Source organism: Bos taurus, chromosome 11 (genome assembly GCF_002263795.3).
Source record: "Bos taurus isolate L1 Dominette 01449 registration number 42190680 breed Hereford chromosome 11, ARS-UCD2.0, whole genome shotgun sequence".
NCBI classification, from domain to species: domain Eukaryota; kingdom Metazoa; phylum Chordata; class Mammalia; order Artiodactyla; family Bovidae; genus Bos; species Bos taurus.
Genome location: NC_037338.1, coordinates 80640131 through 80664602, shown reverse-complemented (window position 1 = coordinate 80664602; position 24472 = coordinate 80640131).

Below are 24472 nucleotides of genomic sequence, written 5' to 3'. Positions count from 1 at the left end.
GCTGGGTGAAGGGTACTTTTCTGTAGCATTTTTACAAGTCTAAAATTACTTGATAAAATTACTTTATCAAAATAAAAAGTTAGAACTACAACAAGGAAGCAGATTTCTCATCACCTCATGTGGGGCATGATGTCAGGACTGGACCAGCAGTGAAGTGTCTTAGCTGCTCAAGTGCCTCGTATTCAGGACCAATGCATCCTGGAGAAGTGGGTCGGGCTGACCTTGCAGGCAGGAGGTCATGAGAAAGAGAGTGAAGGGGTGGAGACGGCCATCAGCCATCTCCTTGCTGAGACTTTGAGGAGCAGCACGCTCCAGTGGGAGAAAACCAGAGGACAGCATACCTGTCCAGACTGCTCTATCTAACGTTCAGACTAAGTCTCTGAAGGAATCCTTGGAAACCATTCCATTATATGAAAGTGTCGTCTCATTTATGTGAGAGATTTACTGTCCTTTACCAGTCACTGGTTATTTGTATCATATGTTCAAATACCTTGAACTATTAAGACAATACACATCCCTCTCCTTGTGTGGCATTTTCAGTCCTACAAAGAGGAAAGCTATGAATTGCTTAAGAGGGAGAATCAGTTCTTTCTCCCAAATGACTTGCTCAAAAATGTGGTGCTCTTTCTTCTAAAAGTTCACCACTGAATCGCAGTGTCCTTAAGATGACTTGGGCGCCTCCTAAAATTTTTTATCATTTTTAATTTATGCTTCATAGTAAAATAGAGATTCAGTTCAGTCACTCAATCATGTCCAATTCTTTGCGGCCCCATAGATTGCAGCAGGCTTCTCTGTCCATCACCAACTCCCAGAGCTTGCTCAAACTCATGTCCATTATGTTGGTGATGCCATTCAACCATCTCATCCTCTGTTGTCCCCTTCTCCTCCTGCCTTCAGTATTTCCCGGCATCAGGGTCCTTTCCAATGAGTCAGTTCCTCGCATCAGGCGGCCAAGTGCTGGAGCTTCAGCATTCACCATCCTAAAATAGAGATAAGCTTATTTCTATTTCTCTTCTAAATTTTTTGGCCAGAGCTAGGCTTTGGGCTTCAGCGATACCTCACTATCAGTTCAGTTCAGTTCAGTCACTCAGTCGTGTCCGACTCTTTGTGACCCCGTGAATTGCAGCACGCCAGGCCTCCCTGTCCATCACCAACTCCCAGAGTTCACCCAAACTCATGTCCATCGAGTCAGTGATGCCATCCATCCAAGTCATCCTCTGTCGTCCCCTTCTCCTGCCCCCAATCCCTCCCAGCATCAGAGTCTTTTCCAACTCTTCGCATGAGGTGGCCAAAGTATTGGAGTTTCAGCTTTGGCATCAGTCCTTCCAAGGAACACCCAGGATTGATCTCCTTTAGAATGCACTGGTTGGATCTCCTTGCAGTCCAAGGGACTCTCAAGAGTCTTCTCCAACACCACAGTTCAAAAGCATCAATTCTTCAGTGCTCAACTTTCTTCACAGTCCAACTCTCACATCCATACATGAGCACTGGAAAAACCACAGCCTTGACTAGATGACCTTTGTTGGCAAAGTAATGTCTCTGCTTTTCAATATGCTATCTAGGTTGGTCATAACTTTCCTTCCAAGGAGTAAGCGTCTTTTAATTTCATGGCTGCAGTCACCATCTGCAGTGATTGTGGAGCCCAAAAAGATAAAATCTGACACTGTTTCCACTGTTTCCCCATCTATTTCCCATGAAGTGATGTGACCAGATGCCATGATCTTAGTTTTCTGAATGTTGAGCTTTAAGCCAACTTTTTCACTCTCCTCTTTCACTTTCATCAAGAGGCTTTTGAGTTCCTCTTCACTTTCTGCCATAAGGGTGGTGTCATCTGCATATCTGAGGTTATTTATTTCTCCCGGCAATCTTGATTCCAGCTTGTACTTCATCCAGCCCAGCATTTCTCATGATGTACTCTGCATATGAGTTAAATAAGCAGGGTGACAATATACAGCCTTGACATACTCCTTTTCCTATTTGGAACCATCATGCTGCTGCCGCTGCTGCTAAGTCGCTTCAGTCATGTCCGACTCTGTGCAACCCCATAGACGGCAGCCCACCAGGCTCCCCCATCCCTGGGATTCTCCAGGCAAGAACACTGGAGTGGGTTGCCCTTTCCTTCTCCAACGCATGTAAGTGAAAAGCGAAAGTGAAGTCGCTCAGTCCTGTCTGACTCTTTGCCACCCCATGGACTGCAGCCTACCAGGCTCCTCCATCCATGGGATCCTCCAGGCAAGAGTACTGGAGTGGGGTGCCATCGCCTTCTCCGTGGAACCATCATATGAAACCCTTAATCTTGTGGAGATGGGGTGGAATGATATGTGTATGGGGAATGTTTTAAACCATGCAGCATCCCTCAGTTCAGTTCAGTAGCTCAGTCGTGTCCGACTCCTTGCAACCCCATGAATCGCAGCACGACAGGTCTCCCTGTCCATCACCAACTCCCGGAGTTCACTCAGACTCATATCCATCGAGTCAGTGATGCCATCCAGCCATCTCATCCTCTGTCATCCCCTTCTCCTCCTGCCCCCAATCCCTCCCAGCATCAGAGTCTTTTCCAATGAGTCAACTAAATTCACACTTACTCTACTACCTGAGGTGAATGCTGAGACAAGGCAAGCCCAGCCCTGCTGGGAGTCCTTACTTTCAATGTGGGGGTTCATGTCCATGGGGCCTGAAGTACCTGCATGAACCAGGAACCGTGCTAAGGCTGATAATGCATTTAATCACCACAGTAACCCACCCTGTTAGGGCTCAGAGAGGGTAATCGCTTTCCTGAAGGTCACAAAGCTAATGAACTGTGGAGCTGAGGTTTGAATCTGTCTGATCCCAAGAGTTCTTTTTAATAATTACTCCTTCTACCCAGTGGACCTTCCCTAGTGGCTCATATGGTAAAGAGTCTGCTTTCAGTGCAGGAGACCTGGGTTTGATCCCTGGGTCAGGGAGATACTCTGGAGAAGGAAATGGCAACCCACTCCATTATCCTTGCCTGGAAAATTCCATAGACAGAGGAGCCTGGCAGGCTACAATCCACGGGGTCACAAAGAGTCAGACACGACTGAGCAACTTCACGTCACTTCACTTCACTGTACCCAGTAGAGAGTGACCAACTTAACCAATTCTGCCACCTTCCCGAGGCCTGTTTCTGCCTGTGCTTGTGGGGAAAAACAACAGGGTCCCACTGTCAGCAGAGGCACCTCTGTTCTAAACATTAGCATCCGTCCCTTGTTCTCACTCAAGCTCCATAATATTTTCCGAGCATCAAAGTTGTTTCAAAAGAAGCCTCACTTGTCAGTTAAGATTGGCATATGCAGGAGACCTCAGAGCAAGCCCAGCCTCACCACCTTCTGATGCCAGAGCCTCAGGACTCTCACCCCAGAGTGAAGGATGCCAAGGGCCCCTCTTCTTGCTTTTCAAGGAAAGGTTCCATTTGTGTTTTGAAAAGACCATAGACTTGGAGTCTCACCAGAGTATGGATACTGTCTCACCACTGTCTTTCCTTGGATAAATAAGTTCACTTCTCCAGATATGACTTTTTTCCCATAAAGCAGGGACTGTAATACTTTTCACTGAATTACTGTCTGAATTTAAGAAATCACCTAGTCTGTGGTAGGCATTGAGTAATGTTTGTTATTTTGACAAATACTATAAATTCTTAGTATAGAAATTCTCCCATATATTCCTTCCAGAGTGCTTGGTTTGTTTCCAATGTAGAAGAATAAAGTTGCAAAGCATGCTGCCTCTCAGAATTACTTTTATTTCTAGAGGATGGAGACTCTGCCTAGGAGGAAAATGGGAGTTTTCCCGGCTTTTGTGCAGGTTTTATTTGTATGCACCAGCGAGCAAGCCTTCTTTGTTCTGAAGATGAATTTCATTCTAATGGTGCCAATGAATCTTTCAAAAATTTCATAATTGCCATTCCTAGCATGTTCCACACTGAAAGATAACAAAAGATTTAGGTGGCCAATTCAGATTGGACTTGGAGATGGATGTGCATTTGAAAACGCTTCAGCTGCTCTCTGAGTCATCTCAGTCCATGATGACGTGCAGCTGAGCTAGATGGTAGAGTCAGCAACATCAGCCCAGCCTGGGCCAGCCTGCCAGTGGGATTGAGGAAGGCTATCTTATGGGATATAGACGGGGATATAAGAAGAGATGATCCAGAGGCTACAGCGGGATAAGTTCGTGAGAGATGGAGTTTATGAACATGTGCAAACAAAGATCTAGTAATGTTTTGGCAGTTATGCAAACAGAGAAAAATGGTGGGAGAATTTAGGTACCATGTCACCAGGGAAGTCTTACCATGTCACACTGGGTAGTAAATTAATCCTTTGGCCTTCAGGGCATAAATGTTCTAGAATTACCCAAGAAAGTATGATTGATGATGGAGGTGAAATGAGCAACCTAAAATTGCCTGTTTTTGTTATTGATAGAATAATCTGCTCCACTTCCTTCTGGCTAACTCCTATTCATCCTTCAAAACCCAGCTCAGGTGTCAACAACTGCAGGAAAATTTTCCTAACCATACTTTGTCTCCTGAAATGTGTAAGGTTTCCCTCCCCTATGTCCCCATTTCACTCCACAAGACTTCTGTCATGGCCTGATCTCTCTATCTGATGACTAAGGATTCCTCACGTCACCTAAACTCTTGCATCACTTCTCTACTGTGTATTTGGGAGTAATTTCTGTTCCAGAGTTGATTCACACTCAGCTGCTTCTTTGTGGTCACTATCTTCTAAGCTGCTTTCTGCTTCACTTCTTGGAAGTGATCTCTTTTCTCCCTTAATACCCTGTCATCACCAGCATGTGCATCTCAAAGGTAAGATGCTGTTCTCTTTATTGCCACATCCTTTTATTTCTCATACCATCAATATGAAGTTTATAATGTAGTAGATTTTGCTGAACGTTTGAGATAATGAGAACATGACAAGAACTCTTAAAGCTTGATGTTAAATATCATTGCTTCCATCACCTAAAGAGAAAGGTAAAAGGTTATTTCCTTTGTAGAGAACCCCTCATGATATTTCCCAGGCTTTGCCTCACTTTTTCTGTTTTTTTTTTTTCCCCCCTCTTTGGCAGAGGGAAAGCCCTTCTTCAGTGCTTTACTGTAAAATTCTCTTCCTGCTTGAAGCAAATCACCATCCCCTGCTTGCCAAAGTTGGCTTGCTCCAAGCCTCTGTCCTATGTCCTCTTCTGGCTGAGTTCAGGCTGTTACAACAAAATGCCGTGGACTAGGTGGCTCAAACTTCAAACATCTATTTCTCATCATTCTGGAGGTTGAGAAGTCCAAGATCAAGTTGCTGGCAGATCCAGTTCTGTTTAGAGCTTTCTTCCTGGTTTGCAGGTTGCCATCTTTTTGTTGCGTCTTTACTTGGCAAAGAGCACAAGTTCTAGACTCTCTTTTTACAGGGACACTAATCCTAACATGGGGTTCCACCCTTAGGAACTTACCTAATTTCATTAGCTCCCAAACCCTCACCTCCTGATACCATTGGGGTTTAGGGCTTCCCTGGTAGTTAGGGCAGTAAAGCATCTACTTGCAATGTGGGAAACCCTGCCTTAATCCCTGGGTCAAGAAGATCCTCTGAAGAAGGGAATGGCTACTCACTCCAGTACTTTTGCCGGGAGAATCCCATGAGCCTGGCGGGCTACAGTCCATGGGGTCGCAAAGGGTCGGACACGACCTTTTTTCACTTCCACACTTAAGGCTTCAACATACAATTTTTTGAAGGCTGCAAATGTGCAGTTCATAACATTCTCTTACACAGGCAACCCACAGGGCAAAATGATCGGGAGCTGTTCATTTTCCGAATTTGAAAATGTGTGTGAGAGAGGGAAGGTCTTGGCAAAATTTCTGCTTTGAGGTCCTTACTTGCGTGAGATGAAGCTATGGGCTTGCTCGTCCTGTGGACCCCCAGCAACCTGAGGACAGCTCAAGGACACAAATCCATATTTGGGTGAACACTCACACCTCCCCCAAGGACACACGTAAATGCTTGTGGACAGTTCAAACTAATTATAGGTTTAAGATAAGAGCTATCTTCCTGAAGGCGATATCACTGAAGTCCTTCCCCTGACCCACGATGCAGGAAGCTCTCTCCCTTTTTCTTCCCATCCTCTTGCTTTCAGGTTCATGTACAGGGAGCATTCTGTGCATGAGAAGTGGGCATCCATTGCAGGGGCTTCCTGAACAGCAGAACCATCTGTCTTTTATTCTACCTCTGGCTACAAAATAAGCTTTCTGCCTCTGTGTTACTCCCTTGTCTCTGTTAATCCATTATTGATTGATGCCTGCAGGCTGAAGCTTCCTTAGAATCAAAGTATTTATTCTTTTCCCAACTCTCCCTGCCCCTTATCTTCCCCTTTCTCCACCCCAGCATTTGCTTTTTTTGTGCAGTGAGCTACTGAAGTCCTTGTTCACTGGAGCCCAGATTTTATGCATCCTGGATATCACCACCTGAGCGGTGGGGGGCCCACTACCAGCTGGGCGAGGCCATTGGCTACAGGGTCAGTTTTCCCTGTGAGGATGTGTTGCATTGAGATATAATAACTTTGGTTCCAAATAGGCACTGAATGTATCTGGCTCTTTAGGCAAAGAGGGTTTATTTTTGAATGATTAATGCGAAGAAAGGTCAGGTGTGCATTGTGTGACCAGTTAATGGAAAAATGACACCCTGTTCTCAGTTGGCTGCTGCTTACCCCAGACAAACGATGATGCATTTGACAAACTTCTTGTGAGTTTTGTGTCCCGGCTCAGTTCTAAATATTTAAAGCAGTCTCTATTCGGCATGCTCTGAAGTGAGCTTTTGAATGCAGCATGTTTTGTTTCCTGTTGAAATTACACAAGCTTTTTAAACTGTTGAATAAAAGAATAGGCAATAGTAGATCCGGCTGCATCTGGCTGTTGGACCCAGTAGGCTTACTTATCTGTAAATCCTCTGAGGAGTAGCCAGTAGGAACATTGCTCATTTTTCTGTTTCTTCCAGGAATTCTTTTATAAAGTTTGAGCGAGGCTTCAAAGTCTCTCTTCCTATTATTGACAATGATATTATTATTATTAATACTATTGTGACAGAGGCCAAAGCCATATTTAAAAGGATGACAGTGGATAAACACAGTAAACCGTTTCCTGATCAGGGATCCTACTGTCTTTATGGAAGAGTGTCCGCTGAAAGCCCTCTACTGTTGCTGATGTCATATAGTTGGAACTTAAGGAATGCTTTTCTAGTGTATGAATCAAGACTAGGTGAACTGACACCTAGGAAACTACACTGTAAAGGCCAAGGCCACATTGCTTACAATATGCCCTAAGAAGGCCTAGGTTGCTTTCCCAATGCTGTCACTTTTCTAGTCCAGTGACCTTAACTCAGGACCTCGATTCTTGTGATGATTCTAGTTACCATTTGTGAGTCATAAGTAAAATGATGCATGGTGAAATTTATGTAAATATATTTTGTATTTAGTCTTATAGTGAGTGAATAGTGAAGTCGCTCAGTCGTGTCTGACTCTAGCAACCCCATGGACTGCAGCCTACCAGGTTCCTCTGTCCATGGGATTTTCCAGGCAATAGTACTGGAGTGGATTTCCATTTCCTTCTCCAGGGGATCTTCCCCACCCAGGGATCGAACCCGGGTCTCCCTCATTGTAGACAGGCGCTTTACCGTATTTAGTCTTAATAAATGATAAATTAAAATAATATTTTATTATATATTTTATACTATAGTGTGTGTGTATATATATATATATATAAATATAAATATATTATACATCCACACATGCTTAGTCACTCAGTAGTGTCCAAGTCTTTGTGATCCCATGGGCTATAATCTGCCAGGCTCTTCTGGCCATGGGATTCTCCAGGCAAGAATACTGGAGTGGTTTGCCATATATATATATATATATATATATAATTATATATATATATATATTAGTGTTAGTCACTCAATTGTGTCTGACTCTTTGCCACCCCATGGACTGCTGCCCACCAGGTTCCTCTGTCCATGGGTTGCTCCAAGCAAGAATAGTGTAGTGAACTGCCATTCCCTTCTCCAGAGGATCTTCCCAATGGAATCAAACCTACAACTCCTGCATTGGAGGCAGTTTCTTTACTGTCTAAGCTACAAGGAAGCTACAAGGAAAATGTTTATACTATGGTCCAGCATAAGAACTAAGGAATTATTTGATATTTGAGCAACACCAGCAGAAGTAAAGTGACTATATTCTGTGTATGTAATACAAACACAAAGTGTTTTTAGCTGGCAGGAGGTGGGGAGAAGAGCTTTGATTAAAGCATAAATAAGTATGTCTTAAGTAGTTTAAGTTACTCTGATACATGCATTATCTTCTCTTCAGAATTCCTACAGTACTTGTTTTTGCTGCTTAGTGAGTGCTTAGTCAAGTCAGGACATGTGATTGAAGGACAATGATTAACTTGTGAGAGTTCACATTTTTCCCCTGCAAAAGAGAATGTGTAATTGGCAGCCAAATGCACCATTTGTCTCCTCCTCTGTTCCTGAGAACTATTCTTCACATTAAAACTCTACTGTGGAAAACGGAGAGAGCAGGCAGGAAGAGGAGCAAGAGTACAGGAGGAAGGAGAGGAGGATTTTTCTAGGAGTTGTTTGCATGTGAGAAGCTCTTGAGAACGATGACTTAAAAAATGTAGCGAAGATAAAAAAGTCTGGGATTTATAACACAAATAAAGAACAGAATTACTTCAAGAGTCCTTTTTGCAGATTGACTGCCACCTGGCACTTCTTACAGACTGGCCCCTCTGGTTCACAGTTTTAATAGGGTTATAGATGAAAAGCATTCATGTGAAGTTTTTTTCTCCATCCACCCAAATAGTCTCATCTTTTTTTTTTTTTTTTGATCATCTCCCAATTTGGGCTTCCCTGGTGGCTCAGACGGTAAAGAATCTGTCTGCAATGCAGGAGACCTGGGTTGGATCCCTGGGTTGGGAAGATCCCCTGGAGAAGGGAATGGGTACACACTCCAGTATTCTTGCCAGGAGAATCCCCATGGACAGAGGAGCCTGGTGGATCCTTGGGGTTGGACACAGCCGAGTGACTAACACACATGATCAACTCTTGCTAGTTTATCCTTCACTATCATTCATCAGAATAATTTTTGTGGGACACAAATGTGATTATGTCAGTTCTTTGTTTCAAACCCTCCCTAATGGTATGGACAACCCATCCCTTGTAAGTCAAGTTGGACCTGCAGATACAAACACAAATCCGTGAGCCCTTTGCTCCATGCCTGCTCCGGACAGCACCCCACCCTCTCTGCGTAGGTGGTCTAACACTGATTCTCAGGAGGTTAAGATGAAGATGCCTCAGCTGGAGATGAGAGCAGGGATGTCCTCCTGGATGCCCTGGTAATCTCTGCCCAAGCCCACGAGTGATGCCAGCCAAAGCGACAAAGACAGCAGCCACACTCCTCGTGAGATCCAGCCTTCAGCTGAAAGCACCAGTGTCATACCAAGGAGTGGGCGTGCGATGGGAGTGTCTGCCCTGTTCCAGAGCCCTGTTTCATCATGGCCATTGTTTGAAATTTCCAGTATAGGATACCACTTGGCTTTATTATTGTTTTTAAAATTCTCTACTACAAAGAACCCTCTTACTGCCTTTGCAGGCTGCTGCCCTGAGGCAAACTGCCCCCTCTCCCCATTTCCTTGTTCACCAGAGGACCATGACACCCCCTCCTTTTTCTTTTGCTAGAGCATGAAGAGTGAGTGTTTCACAGACTTGTGTTGACTGATGCGGAAGCACTGGAGACCATTGGATCAGCATCTCCCAGGATTGAGGAAACCGTCATTTGAAGGTCAGACATTTTAGGTCCATGCAGAGTGAGACTAGAGGGGCAATTACATGCCTTGGATTTTGGAGATGGGGTGGTGGCTCCAGAAAGGCAAGACATCATGACAGAAAAAGAAGCACTGTGACTGTATAGGTGGAGTTGGTCATTAACTATGGCTGGCATATCTATATTCAATTTCTCAGCTTGGGATTGTTTTATAAATACTTATAGATATTAAGGAGATCAAACCAATCAATCCTAAAGGAAATCAATCCTAAATATTCATGGGAAGAACTGATGCTGAAGTTGAAGCTCCAGTACTTTAGTCACCTGATGTGAAGAGCCGACTCATTGGAAAAGATCCTGATTCTGTGGAAGATTAAAGATCAAAAGAGAAGAGGATGGTAGAGGATGGTTAGATAGTATCACTAACTCAGTGGACATGAATTTGAGCAAGTCCCAGGAGATAGTGAAGGACAGGGGAGCCTGAGGTGCTGCAGTCTGTGGGACTGCCAAGAGTTGGACACGACTGAGAGAATGAACAACAAAAACAGACATTAAACAGGCTTCCCTGGTGGCTCAGCAGTAAAGAATCCACCTGCCGGTGCAGGAAACACAGGAGATGCAGGTTTGATCCCTGGGTCAGGAAGATCCCCTGGAGAGGGAAATAGCAACCCAATCCAGTATTCTTGACTGATATATTCCATGGACAGAGGAACCTGACAGTCTATAGTTCATGAGGTCCCAAAAGAGTCAGACATGACTTAGCAGCAAACAACAACAACAGACATTGAATGCGATTCCTTTCAAGAGGGCTCTGTTGAATTGTTGATGTCTTGAATTTGTTATACATTAAAAGCACTTTATAAAGTTTGTGTGCGTGTGTTACTGTTTCACTTACTGTAAACCCTGATGAATTTTGATTTAAATTAAAAACTCTCAGCTTGCTTAAAAGGGGGCAGGTATTTGCTACTGATACATTTGTTTCCAGCAAAGCCTTAAAGAACAAATGTTGATTCATATGCTACAGAGAAAGGAACTGGTCAAATACTAAAACTAATGTTATCAGCAGCTGGGCAGAATTGAGAAAGGGAGGGCCTGGCTTGGAGAGGAGGCCAGGGCTTTTGATAGAGATCCTTCCTGGGCCTCATAACAGACATATGTTCTCATCACCTGCAAGATAAGCCTGTGCTCCTAAACGTAGCTGGTACAGACTTGGAGCCCAGCCTACCTCATCCACTCCATCTTCCTATGTTGTCCCTTGCATATATCCTATCTCCATGCCCCAGGCAACAAAAACAGCCAGTCCCTGACTATGACATACTCTTTCATGCCTCTGTGCCTTTATAGGTATTGTTTACCTTCCCTGAGAAGTCAAATTTTCTTCCTTCTCCATCTTCCCATACTCATCTTCCAGAATTAGCAAGTTATTGCTCCCTGATTCCATTCCCAGTCATATCCCAAGAAGAAGTAATTGTCCCCTCATCTGTGATGTTGTTCTGGAAGTGGAAATGCTGAGTTTGGCTCATGTCTTCTCCACTTAATGCTGTGTGACCTTGGACAAGTTGCTTAATCTCTCTGTGCTTCAAATCCCTCAACTGTATCATGGGGATAATAACAATAATAGTACTATTCCTTATAAAATTAAAGTGAGGATAAGGCTTTTAGAAAGTTTCCTAGAATCACATAATAACTTAATGTGTTAATTGTTTTTATTATTATTTATTACTCCCACTACCATTATCATCATATATATACCTCCTTTGTGCTTTTATTCACACCAGTTGTATTCATATGATTATTATTATTGATGTCAGTTTATCTGAATCTCATTTATTATGTTTTTGGGCTCCAAAATCACTGCAGATGGTGACTGCAGCCATGAAATTAAAAGACTCTTGCTCCTTGGAAGAAAAGCTATGACAACATATTAAAAAGCAGAGACATCACTTTGCTAACAAAGGTCCATCTAGTCAAAGCTATGGTTTTTCCAGTATGGATGTGAGAGTTGGAGAAGAATTGATGCTTTTGAACTGTGGTGTTGGAGAAGACTCTTGAGAGTTCCTTGAACTGCAAGGAGATCCAACCAGTCCATCCTAAAGGAAACCAGTCCTGATTATTCATTGGAAGGACTGAAGCTGAAGCTGAAATTCCAGTACTTTGGCCACCTGATGCAAAGAACTGACTCATTTGAAAAGACCCTGATGCTGGGAAAGATTGAAGGCAAGAGGAGAAGGGGACGACAGAGGAAGAGATGGTTGGATGGCATCACCGACTTGATGGGCATGAGTTTGAGTAAGCTCCAGGAGTTGGTGATGGAAGGGAAGCCTGTGTGCTGTGGTCCATGGGGTCCCAAAGAGTCAGACATGACTGAGCGACTGAACTGGAACTGGATCTTTACTCCTCAGGGTTCAACACAGTACTTGGCATTAGTAGGTGTCCAGGAAATAGTTTTGAATTTTAATTCAAAAGGCATCAATGTCTTTTTCTTATCATAAGCTTCATAAAATATCTTTTCTGCTTTTATCAATCTTCATAGATGCTAGTTTAGTACCCTGCACATAATCAGCCTCAAACTCTACTTAAGAAACATGTGTACAAATGACTATTTATATATTGGCTTCTGGCCAGCAGGCAGACCAGTGGTGTCAGAGGATACTTACTCCCAGCTTCTCAGGTGAGATCAGCTGGTGAACTGAAAGCAGATTGTTTGGTTCACTTGCTTTTTTGTTTCATAAACGTCTGCTGAGTTTAAAAGGCAGTCAAGATGTAGTTAAAGATGAGGATCTGCCTTATGAAGATGAATCCAGTGTATGAAAGTGGTAAGAGATGGATTAGGGATTTGTAGATGGATTAACTGAACTCAAATGTCCTTTGCAAATATGAGAGAAAACTTCTTTACCCCATAGTTTAAAAAATCCATATTTCTACAAAATTGGGGTCTTATAACCAAAGTTTCTCTGCTTCTTCAAACTATCTAATGGAGTTTTTTTGAATGGGTGTTCATTTTGTTACATCATCAGGTTACAAGTAGATTAAAGTCATAATTTTTTTCAACTAGGGAACAGACTAAATGGAACTCTTTGATCCAGCTTCTGAGGACAAGTATTCCTATGGGAGTGTTTCAAATGGGTTGTCTCTTACCCCAGGAGTGTGATGTGTTTTTGCCCCATCTCACATCATCTTCTATTAATAACATTCTGAACTTTGGATTGATTATTTAATGTTGTTGTTGTTTAATTGTTAATTGTTGTCTGAATCTTTTGTGACTCCATGGACTGTAGCCTGCCAGGTTCCTTTGTCCATGGGATTATATCAGGCAAGAATACTCGAGTGGGTTGCCATTTCCTTCTACAGGGAATCTTCTGGACTGAGGGATTGAACCTGCATCTCCTGCACTGGCAGGTGGGTTCTTTATCAGTGAGCCACCAGGGAAGCCCCTAGCTCTTAACAGTAAATACTATTCCTTTAAAGGGACATTTGTGAGTCTATTTGAGCCCTGAATTTATGTTTTGTTTAAAGAGTGCCATTTAAGGTTAAGATCAAGAGATTTTTTTTTTTGGAGGGGGATGGTTTAAGTTTAAAAATGAGAAAGTTACTTGAGTCCAAATGTAACCTTTAAAGATTCTCCCAGGGAACTGAAACACACAGGGAAAAAAAAACGTGATGACATTATGAATGGAATGTAAGACTCTTTACTTTTCTCTGTAAGCTCCTAGAAATGAAAAATGTAAATAGAAAGATAACTGAGTAAAAGATTTTGAAAGTTCTTCATCAAGCAGTCAAGTTGTTGCCTGAAATGGCAAGGGAGATAGAGCAGATGCCTCTTGAAGAAACCTCAACCAGACCTGTCTGCCCAAGAACCCTGAACATAGCTTTCTGAAGCCCACCCCCATTTCTGCTTTTATACCCACCTCTGCCTCTAGCAGCTTCCATTCTTCCAAGCTGGAGGCAGTACTCTTTACTCATTCAATCAATCAAATTCCATCTTCCATTCTATTGCTGTTATATTATGCAATGAAGACTTGTCTAGTAATATAAGTAAGGCACACAGCTTCCAGTCTTCATCTCAGAATCTGCTTTAAAAACTCTTCCCTAAAATTCATCTGGGAATTTAGGGTTTTGAGTATGAGCCATACATTCTTCTTGCTTGACCCTACAATAAACCCCTCTCTGTTCCAAAAAAAAGGACTTGCCTAAGAGTGAGAAGACCGTCAGTCATTTACTTATGTCAGGCTGGTTCTTCTTGCTTGGTTCTTACCTTGTAGCAAAGAATTGAAACCACAGACCAGTACAACTTAAGCAGGCAAGATTTATTGGGCAAGCAGTATGTTCTCCAGGGGTGAGGGCAGACCAACAGGCACAGGAGTTGCCCTGTTCCATTTTGGCTTCCCTCTTTTATATTCCTTGTTCTCTCCCTTGAGTGGTCACTGAGGCCTATGCAAATAGGGCATTATTCCTGAGACCAGTCAGGGAAGGGGATGCAAATACAGTGTATACTCAAAACCTATCAGGGAAAGGAGCATGTTGGGCATGTTGTCCCACTGGAAGTCTTCATTCAAGTCAGTGCTTTTTATTTTACTTTTTTTTTTTTTTACAGTTCATGGTGTAGGTGATCGTCTAGTTGTCACTTCCTCTACCCACCATTTCATACCCGTTTCTCCCTACTCTAACTGCCTAACACTTGCTAAGAAACTTTTTTTTTGAGAACCTGTAATGTTATGCCTAGCGCTGTAATAAATGCTGGAAGTTCAGGGATCGTGTGGTTTGGGCACATTGGGGTGGTCATAGAACAGTTGCCTTTTCCTCCTGGGTCCACAGGTATTATTTAGTTCACTTGCCGTCAAGAGACACCACGTGACTAGATTATGTCTAATGGATTTCAGGAGAAGTAATGGGAGCCACTTCCAGGCCTGGCTCCTAAAATATCTTTCATGATGTTATTCTGTCTCCCCCTTTTACTATCTTTAGCTGAATGAAGAAGATCCAGGAAAGGACCCCAAGATCACAAAGCCTGGATGCCTGAATCACCAGGTAGAGAAGGGCCACCTGGGATGTCTGTCTGCCTAGAAATGTCATGCATTGAACTTGTGATTAAGAAATGAACATTAATTTTATTAAGCTACTGAAACTTTGGGATTTAGTTAATATAGTATCAATAGGATAGTATAATAATTACACACTAGTATGATAGCTTATGGTGAATGGTGCCACTGGATTTATGGTCTCCAAAGGAGAAGATTTCACTCCAGGACCTATGATGGGGCTCAATCACTCAGAGCTTTGTGCAGCAAAATTTTATTTAAAGTGACAGGACAGAGAAAGCTTCTGATATAGACATCAGAAGTGGGTAGAAAGAGTACCCACCCTCACTAGTTTAAGCAAGGCCTTATATACTTCTCAATCAGCTGCTGAGAACAGATAAAAAGAATACCTCAAGGCTGTAAGAGTTCCATCAGAATTTTCCCACAGCATACATACTGAGATGACTTTGACACAAGATTAGCCAGGGAGAACGGGTTCAGGACACTGTTACTGGACGAGATATACTCTTCCTGTGTAATCAGGGGGACAAGTCTTGAGGAACAGGTTCCCAGGCAAGGCTTATTACAATTATTATCATCAACATAGAGCCTAAGAAAAGTATTTTCATAAGAAAGACATTGTGCTGTGTGATCATTAGCTCCTAAAGAAGGGCCAGTTCTCGGGCAAGATATATTGTTGCACAAGGCTTAAGGGAAGCATGAGGGAGAATGTTCACCTCCTCCTTAAAGGGGCCTGGACTGCCTAAGCTTTAACTCTTTCAAGTATAATACAATTACATAATACAGTGGCAAATAGTGGCATAATATAGTGGCAAATCATTTCATGGCAAATAGATGGGGAAACAATGGAAACAGTGAGAGGCTTTATTACTTTTTTGGGCTCCAAAATCACTGCAGATGGTGACTGCAGCCATGAAATTAAAAGACACTTGCTCCTTGAAAGAAAAACTATGACCAACCTAGACAGCATATTAAAAAGCAGAGACATTACTTTGCTAACAAGTGTCTGTCTAGTCAAAGCTATGGTTTTTCCAGTAGTCATGTATGGGTTTGAGAGTTGGAATGTAAAGAAAGCTGAGCACTGAAGAAATGATGCTTTTGAACTGTGGTGTTAGAGAAGACTCTTGAGAGTCTCTTGGACTGCAAGGAGATCCAACCAGTCCATCCTCAAGGAAATCAGTCCTGAATATTCATTGGAAGGACTGATGCTGAAGCTGAAACTCCGATACTTTGGCCACCTGATGCAAAGAGCTGACTCATTTGAAAAGACCCCGATCCTGGGAAAAATTGAAGGCAGGAGGAGAAGGGGACGACAGAGGAAGAGATGGTTGGATGGCATCACCGACTTGATGGACATGAGTTTGAATAAACTCCGGGAGTTGGTGATGGACAGGGAAGCCTGTGTGCTGTGGTCCATAGAGTCACAAAGAGTCAGACATGACTGAGCGACTGAACTGAACTGATAATACAGTGGCAACTCTAATATAGTCTCTGACTAATAGAGATGAGTAAGATAAAGAATTTGTCTTCAAGGAGTTAACATTTTGGTTGGGAGAAGTGTGTAAATTATAAAACAAGTGATCAGTCTAGCAAATGAGAGGTATAACATACAGTGGAAGTAGCATGTGGAGTAGGATGGGGATGATGATTGTGATAGAAAGACTTTCTGAATGAAAACCACTGTGTATTTTTATCCCACAATTGTGGGCGTGGTTGGGGAGGGTGGTTGTAGGTTGAGAGAAGCAGAGAATGAAAGGCAGATCAATGTTGCAAGAGCAGAAAGGATGAGGTCAAGCATGGTGACACATGGGGCTGAAAAGGAAGCAGATACTGAAACTTAGAGCATCTTCCATATGCCCCTGGTTCCCTGGACTTTCTGAGATCAGTACCATTCAAAGTGCTGATCTGCAATGATGTACGAAGTTTGAGGCAGAATGTGTATCAACACTCTGCTTCTTTCACAGGGAATGTGTTGCTATTTGGGGAAAAAAAGTCAGCTGAACCAAATAGCAAGCTTAGCGATGTGGCTGGTTCGCATTCCAGCACAAACTTCTTGTTTTTGTCATGTCCAGGAGACTGTTTCCTTTTATGAGGACCACTCTTGGAGTGGGCCTGTTTTGGACAAATTATTCTGTTTTCTCTGAAAAATGGATGTGAAGGGTGTCCAGGGAGATGACTTAAAAATTGTTAGTCTTTGGGATCTTTGGGATCCCATCCACTATAGCCTGCCAGCCTCCTCTGTCCTTGAAATTCTCCAGGCAAGGATACTGGAGTGGGTTGCCATTTCCTTCTTCAGGGGATCTTCCTGACCCAGGGATCGAACCCTTGTCTCCTACGTTGCAGGCAGATTGTTTACCATCTGAGACACCAGGGAAGCATGGGGAAATAATTCTGGAGCGAGATGATGAAGCTCCTAAATTAGAGCAGTTGTTTCAGATATATTTAGTATAAGATCAGGGTGTAGTGGGGACAGTGAGAGAAATAATAAAAAAAAATGGGTCCTAAATTTTTTGATCAAGTGTCTGGGTATAACCATCAACTGAAGAAAAGATAATCATGGACTTTGTGGGGAGTTTAATGAATTAACTTCCAGTGTTGTGGACAGTGAAATGGACAGGGAACACCAGGCAGATATATTGAAAGACCAGCTGGAGACGACTGCCTGGATCTTGGGGAAAGAGTTCTGGGGCGGAAGTTCACATTTGGGTGTCGTTATCATAGGAGGTACAGAAAATGGGAGTGTAACTCTGCAAAGTGAGAAAGGCAGTGGTTCAGGATGAAACCATGAAGGACATTAAAGTAAAGGAGACAAAGAAGATCTCCTGAGACAGATCTGACCTTCAGGGGAGTGAGAGATGCTGGGAGCCCAGAGTGCTTTTATATGTTCTGAGCCAACTAAAACAGCAGGGAGGACCAGTTAAATCTCAGTGAAAATGCTTCTGCTGGACCTGCTAATCAGGATGTCTTTGGTGAAATCTAGACCAGAGCACTGGTGGGGGGCAGAGAAGACACTGTAGCAGAACTGTAAGAAATTCTGAAACCATCAAGAGATGTACACGAGCTTCTTTTCTCTAGAGTCCCATTTCCTTCTCTGTTAGAAGAGAAGTCAGATTAAGTGAGACAATTTCAGTTCTAACAATCTCTAATAATAGATCCCATTTTGAACAAGCAAAGAGATGGTAGTCACATGATGTTGATAAAAATGGTGCAAGATACTGGTTTGCCACCTTGCCTGAGGCTCAGAGAGCTTAAGGATCATGCTGCGGTTCACACACACAATGAATTTCTGAACTGAGAATTAAATATTAGGTTTGTCTGACAACAAAACCTGTGTTCTTTTCACTGTCCTGCACCGTATAATGATTTTAAGAAGAGATAAGATACCAGGCAAAATGTGAATTGAATTTGGGTAGTAGATGATTTATAAGAGCCATCCTTGCTATATTTTCATAGGCGATACTCTTTAATAAAAGGCAGAATGTTCCTTTTGAGGAACATAAACAAAACTCACTGCGAGGGCTTTGAGCTAAGCTGATGTTAGCTATATAAAAAAGACTAGGTTGATCAGCAAGTGACAGGGAAATGGGGAACTTTTATATACAGAGAAAAAAAATCAATACTAGCATAATAGTTTATAGAGGCAATGCATTTTGCAGTTAAAAATCTCTGAAGACAAGCTTAACAGTAGATCGGTATAGAAACTCTTGAGGACATAATTCTCATTCAGCTCAGGTAAGCATTATCTGAAGCCAATTATCTGATATAATAAGAGAATAGCTCATGCCTTCTCAAGGTGTCTTTCTTTGAGTATGTTTTAGGAATGATTGTTTTTAAAGTTAGCTAGTGTACCAAGGGGAATCTCTCCATTTATCCAAGGAGGAAAAGGAGGAGAATATTTTGAATATGGCACATTTAAAGATCCAGCGGTGTTCTTGGGCTTTATAAAACTCGGCAAAGAAATATGGCCAACGTTTTCAGAAGCTTTCCGATTTAACTATTCAGAATTTTCTATATATCCTTTCTTGTGCAAAACTCTGTCCAGGAAGCTTGTAATTTCTTCTTATGCCCTCAAATAGCCCTTCAGAGATAGTCTACATTATATTTTGTGTGCGTGCATGCTAGGTCTCTACAGTTGTGTCCGACTTTTTGACCTTATGGACTGCAGCCTGCCAGACTCCACTGTCCATAGGGTTCTCCAGGCAAGAATACTGGAGTGGGTTGCCTTGCCCTCCTCCAGGGGATCTTTCCTACCCAGGGATTGAACCTGTGTCTCTTACCTCTCCTTCATTGGCAAGTGGATTCTTTACCACTAGCCACACCTGGGAAGCCCATAAAATATCATCAAGTCAGAACATCCCATTTTAAAATCAGAGAAAAGAAACACAGCTCGGGGAGGGATCTTGCCCACAGTCACAATTAGAGTAATGCTGTGACTACAGCACAGGGATCCTCGCCTTCGGCGGAGTGCAGTTTCTACTGCAGTGGGTCTGGGATGTAAGCTCAGTGCAAAACGGGGCTCTGTCTTAGCCACTGTTACATTCCTATAGTACCTTGAACAGTGCCTAGTGCCCAGAGAATGTAGGCTGTGTAATGATGGTAAAGGTCAAAGTGCTTATGTTTTAACTTCCTAGCAACACAGAAAAGCTTCTTCTGAAACTTGGTGTGGTATGGGTTTCCCCATCTGTTCTAATTCCGCCAGGCTATCTGTCCTGGAGACTAGTCAGCCCCATCCCTAGCTCCTACTTGTCTGAGGATCTGGGAGGAGCCAAGCCCTAAGGTGGTGGTAAGGTGAAGGACCAGAGGCTTGAGATCAGCTCTGACCTGGTGTGGATTATTGCTGGGTTTGTGCTCTACCTTGATTCAGCATTTGAAGTTACTTTGTAATAACCCGAAGTCTCAGTCTATGCCTTGATTTCTTGCTCATTATTTCTTAGACTAATCTAGGCTCTGGGGCAGTCACAAATAGGGGCCCAGATCTCAGTGGTTTCATACATAAAGATTCATTTCTCACTCATGAATCTGACAGCTCTCTAGGACAATTCTTTTAAAGATATATATATATATTTTGATGTGGACCATTTTTAAAGCTTTCATTGAATTTGTTACAATATTGTTTTTGTTTTATGTTTTGATTTTTTGAGCGTGAGGCACATGGGTTCTTAACTCCCTGACTAGGGACCGACCCCACATCCCCTGCACTAGAAGGCAAAGTCTTAACCATTGGACCCCCAGGGAGATCCTGACAATTCCTTTTTAAACAGTGACTTAAAGACCTCAGTTTCTTGTATCTTGCAGCTGTGCCACCTGAAAAACATGGCTTCCAGGTCAGCTGGCATAGGAAGAGTGAGCTAAAGGGCTGTTCATCCTCTCTTAAATGCTTTAGCTTGGAAATGACACACATCACTTCTGCTCAGTGCCAGTTGTCCAGAACTAGTTATATGTCCTCCAACTGCAAGGACATTGGAAATTTCAGCAAGTACACAGGCTTTGGGAAGTAACAAAGATCTCTGTCAGAATGGAATTAGGCAAAAGAGAGATCACTGAGGTTTTCATCTTTATTTTTTCTTCCTAAAAAAAAAAGTGAAAAAAATTACAGTAAACTGACTTTCACAGTGGAATGTTCTTTGTGGCTTAGCTAGACATAAACAGTACCATTGGTGGGTCTAGGGAATATATGCAGTGGGGATTTAGGCTCTTCAGAACTTTGGCAGATCCAGTGACTGTTCTGAGGTTAGGTCCCATGAGTTGTCACACTGAGTAATAAAAGGTGGGGTGGAAATGGCTGGCCTGACCCCCAGTTGGCTGATTATTCAGTTCAGACAGAGCTAAAGAAAAACAGTTGCCCAGTGGCCTTTCAACTCTGCTCCTTTCCTGTTATTTCTCCAGCCATTTATAGTCTAGTGTCCGGATAGAGCTGGGCCAAAGTTTGGCAGGATTATAGGGAGATAAATTATTTGTAGGCCAGCAAGGGCCTCACAGCTTTACTAGGAAAGGGAAAATTGGAAGCTTGGATCATGTTCAGTTGTTAAGTCGTGTCTGACTCTTTCTCCAACACTACTCAGCTCCACATCTCATCAGTTATCAAATACTCATGATTGTGCCTTCTGATGATTCTGCTTCATACTCAATACATGATTGCCTTTGCCTTAGGTTAAGCCTCCACTATGTCCATTCTAGAATAGCATCCTAACTGGTCTTGCTAATAAGACAGAGTAACACATTAAAGCTCAAATATAACCGTAAGACGTGTAAAATTTTCAATGGCTTCTGATTATCTATGGCATACATTTCTATCCTGCCTGTTTTAGTGCATAATGCTTGTCACAGTGTAGCTGCTGTTTTCCTCTACTATCATCTCTCTATACTCCCAACATGTGGGGAGTAACTGGTAGGTACCAGATTGTTTTAAATCTGTGTGTGCCTCTGCTTATTCCTGTATGTTGCTACCCAGAATGCTACTCACCTACTTTTCATCTGGCAAACTCTTGAATCTTTCAGGATTCAACCCAGACTTCATCTCACCTAGGGAAAATTTCTAGATCCCCTCAGTTGACTTCGACACTCTATATCTGGTTCTGGCAGCATTTATTACACTGAATTGTAATGTTTAATCTGCTCAAAATCTCCACATACATTCTGACCCCATTAAAGTCAGAAGCTATAACTTACTTAACTTTGTCACCATTATATTTTTATACTCTTCATTGTTATATTGATCTTTATTCTATTTTTATGCCAATATCACACTATCTTACTAACTTCAGCTTTACAATAAGTCTTAAAATAAGGTAGTGTAAGAACCACAACTTTATTCTTCTCAAAGTTGACTCGGCCATGCATACCCTTTATATTACTCTATATTAAAACCAACTTATCAATTTCTGCAAATGAAACCTCCTTGATATTTTGATTTGAATTGTATTTCATCCATGGTTTAATCTGGGGAGAATTGACATCATTACAATATTGGGTTTTCTGATCCAGAAATGTGTTCTATCTCTCCGTTCATTTAGGCCATTTTTCATTCTTTCAGTAATATTTTGTAGTTAACAGTATACAGGTCTTACACATCTTTTATCACTTAAATAAAAAACCTGACAAGCAAAAAACTCAAATTTAGGAAGCATAAATTGGGGGGGGATTCTTTATTTTCCAGATGAATTTAATGAAAGGCTTCTTAGTGAAAGTGAAAGTGAAGTCGCTCAGTCATGTCCGACTCTTCGAGACCCCATGGACTGCAGCCCACCAGGCCCTCCATCCATGGGATTTTCCAGGCAAGAGTACTAGAGTGGGGTGCCATTGCCTTCTCCGTTAACAGCGGCTAGGCATATTATATTTACTTGGAGCTGGTTAAGTACCCCCAAAATCTGTATTGGAAAAAATACATCACAGAGTAGGTACTCAAAAACATTATTGATAATGGAAAGCCTGCTGTAATTTAGAGAATTTGCATCCATAAACAAACACAAAGACTACAGGGAATAAAAGATGCCTGTGTTTCATTCACTTTACTCATTGATGGTGTTTCTTTGCATTTACTCCTATGTTCCATTCAGCTTACTCATTGATGGTGTTTGCTTGGGTTTACTTGTAGGTAAAAAAACCCCAAACCAAAAAACTTGTATTCTTTAAATCCAGGAGTCTGTGTCAGGCAGACACAGCATCTGGGAGAGCAAGTATGGATTTCGTCACACTGACTAGGGCCTAGGCTTTTTGGTGTCCCTGAGTTCCCAACAGCCTGCAGGTTCTCAGAGAAAATTCACTCCTCCAACAGAGCCAAACTGTGTGCTCATGGGATGAGGACTGGACCCACGAGCCAGGTGTAATTTGTAGGCAGCTATGGAAAGCACAGAGGAGGGCATGGCAACCCATTCTAGTAGTAGTCTTGCCTGAAGAATCCCACGGGAAAAGGAGCCTGGTGGGTTATGGTCCATAGGGTCACAATGAATCTGACACAACTGAAGCAATTCAGCACAGAAAGCTGAAAGTCTTAAGGCTCAACTAAAAATGCAGACATGGAAGCATCCTTCTCAGGGCAATGACAATACCTACCAGACTGTGGGAAGTTCACAGTCATGTTCCTATTTATCTTGCATCTGCTCAGAACTGGATCTTCCTAAAGTTCAGTTGATTTGCAAGGAGATCAAGCCAGTCAATCCTAAAGGAAATCAACCCTGAAAATTCATTGACAGGACTGTTGCTAAAGCTGAAGCTCTAATACTTTATCTACCTGATATGAAGAATTGATTCATTGGAAAAGACCTTGATACTGGGAAAGATTGAGGATGGGAGGTGAAGGGGACAACAGAGGATGAGATGGTTGGATAGCATCACTGACTCAGTGGACGTGAGTTTGAGAAAACTCTAGGAGATAGTGAAGGACAGGGAAGACTGGTGTGTTGCAGTCCATGGGGGTCGCAAAGACTGAAGGACAACAATAACAAAGTTCATTTATACCCAATGCCCATCTCAGCTCCAAAGACTCTAATGGCTCCCGCATACCCACTGAACAGTTCAAACTTCTTTTTATGACATTTAAATCCATTTATAATCAGCATCCAAATACCTAGCAGGCATTATATCCTGTGTATTCTCTGCATGTTTTCTTGATCTCTAGTCATAATGGAATGTGTGCAGTTCTGTACAAATGGCAGACTTATTTTTAACTTTTACTATTGCAGTTTCACTGCATGGTTGGACCTCAGTCTCCTACTTTATATTTTATTTTACTTTGAGTGATTTCTGCAATTTCATCTTCCAATCGTTTTCTTGAAATTTTCATTTCCACTGTTCACCCTGTCCGTTCAGCCCAGGTTACTGGAATAATGTTCCCAAAATTATAGCTTTGCTCATGAGCCTGAGGAAAAAGTTCAGGGCCTTTCCATAGTCAAAAAATAAGACAGAATTTAATAGTTTGGTATCAAGACTCTTTAAAATCTAAACAACACCCCCCCTAACCACCTCCCCAATCCCCAAGCAAACAAACACAAAAAGACTCTTTAAAATCCATTCTGTCCTGCCTTAACCTACCTTAGTTACTGGGCTTACTCTGAGTGTGCAAGTTTGGGATTGATACCCTTCGATATTTCTCTTGTACTTATCCATTGGTTGTTCTCATCTATGCATCAGATATTGTTGCTGATTATGTGTGTGTGTGTGACTATGTCTATATTTCTATTAGACTGTGGGTTCTCTATGGCTCATCCTACAGCCTCTTTAGGGCCAAATACCACTTCTTCCAACAGTAGCTGCCCAATTAGTATTTGCTGGTGATGAAAAAGGAAGAAATGGAGCAGAGCAGAAAGTGCCCTTGGGAGTGTTGTATCAGAGAAATTCATAGACGTATCCAGAAGTTCACAGCCTGAACCTTGTTCGCGGTGATAGGAATAAATGGATGTTCTTTCGCTTCCATTTAACAGATATATGTGGATCATCTCAAGGTCAGATACTAAAATATACCATTAAATACTAATCCCAGAGGAAGAAATGCAAATTCATGCTCCACTAATGTCTGCAAGTGAGATGTGAAGCTTGGGCTAGCTTTCCATGATTTACTGAGCTGTGATAGAGGACATCAGATTCTTACATCTACTGCCCCAGGCTTGTGGTCACAACCATGAGACAGC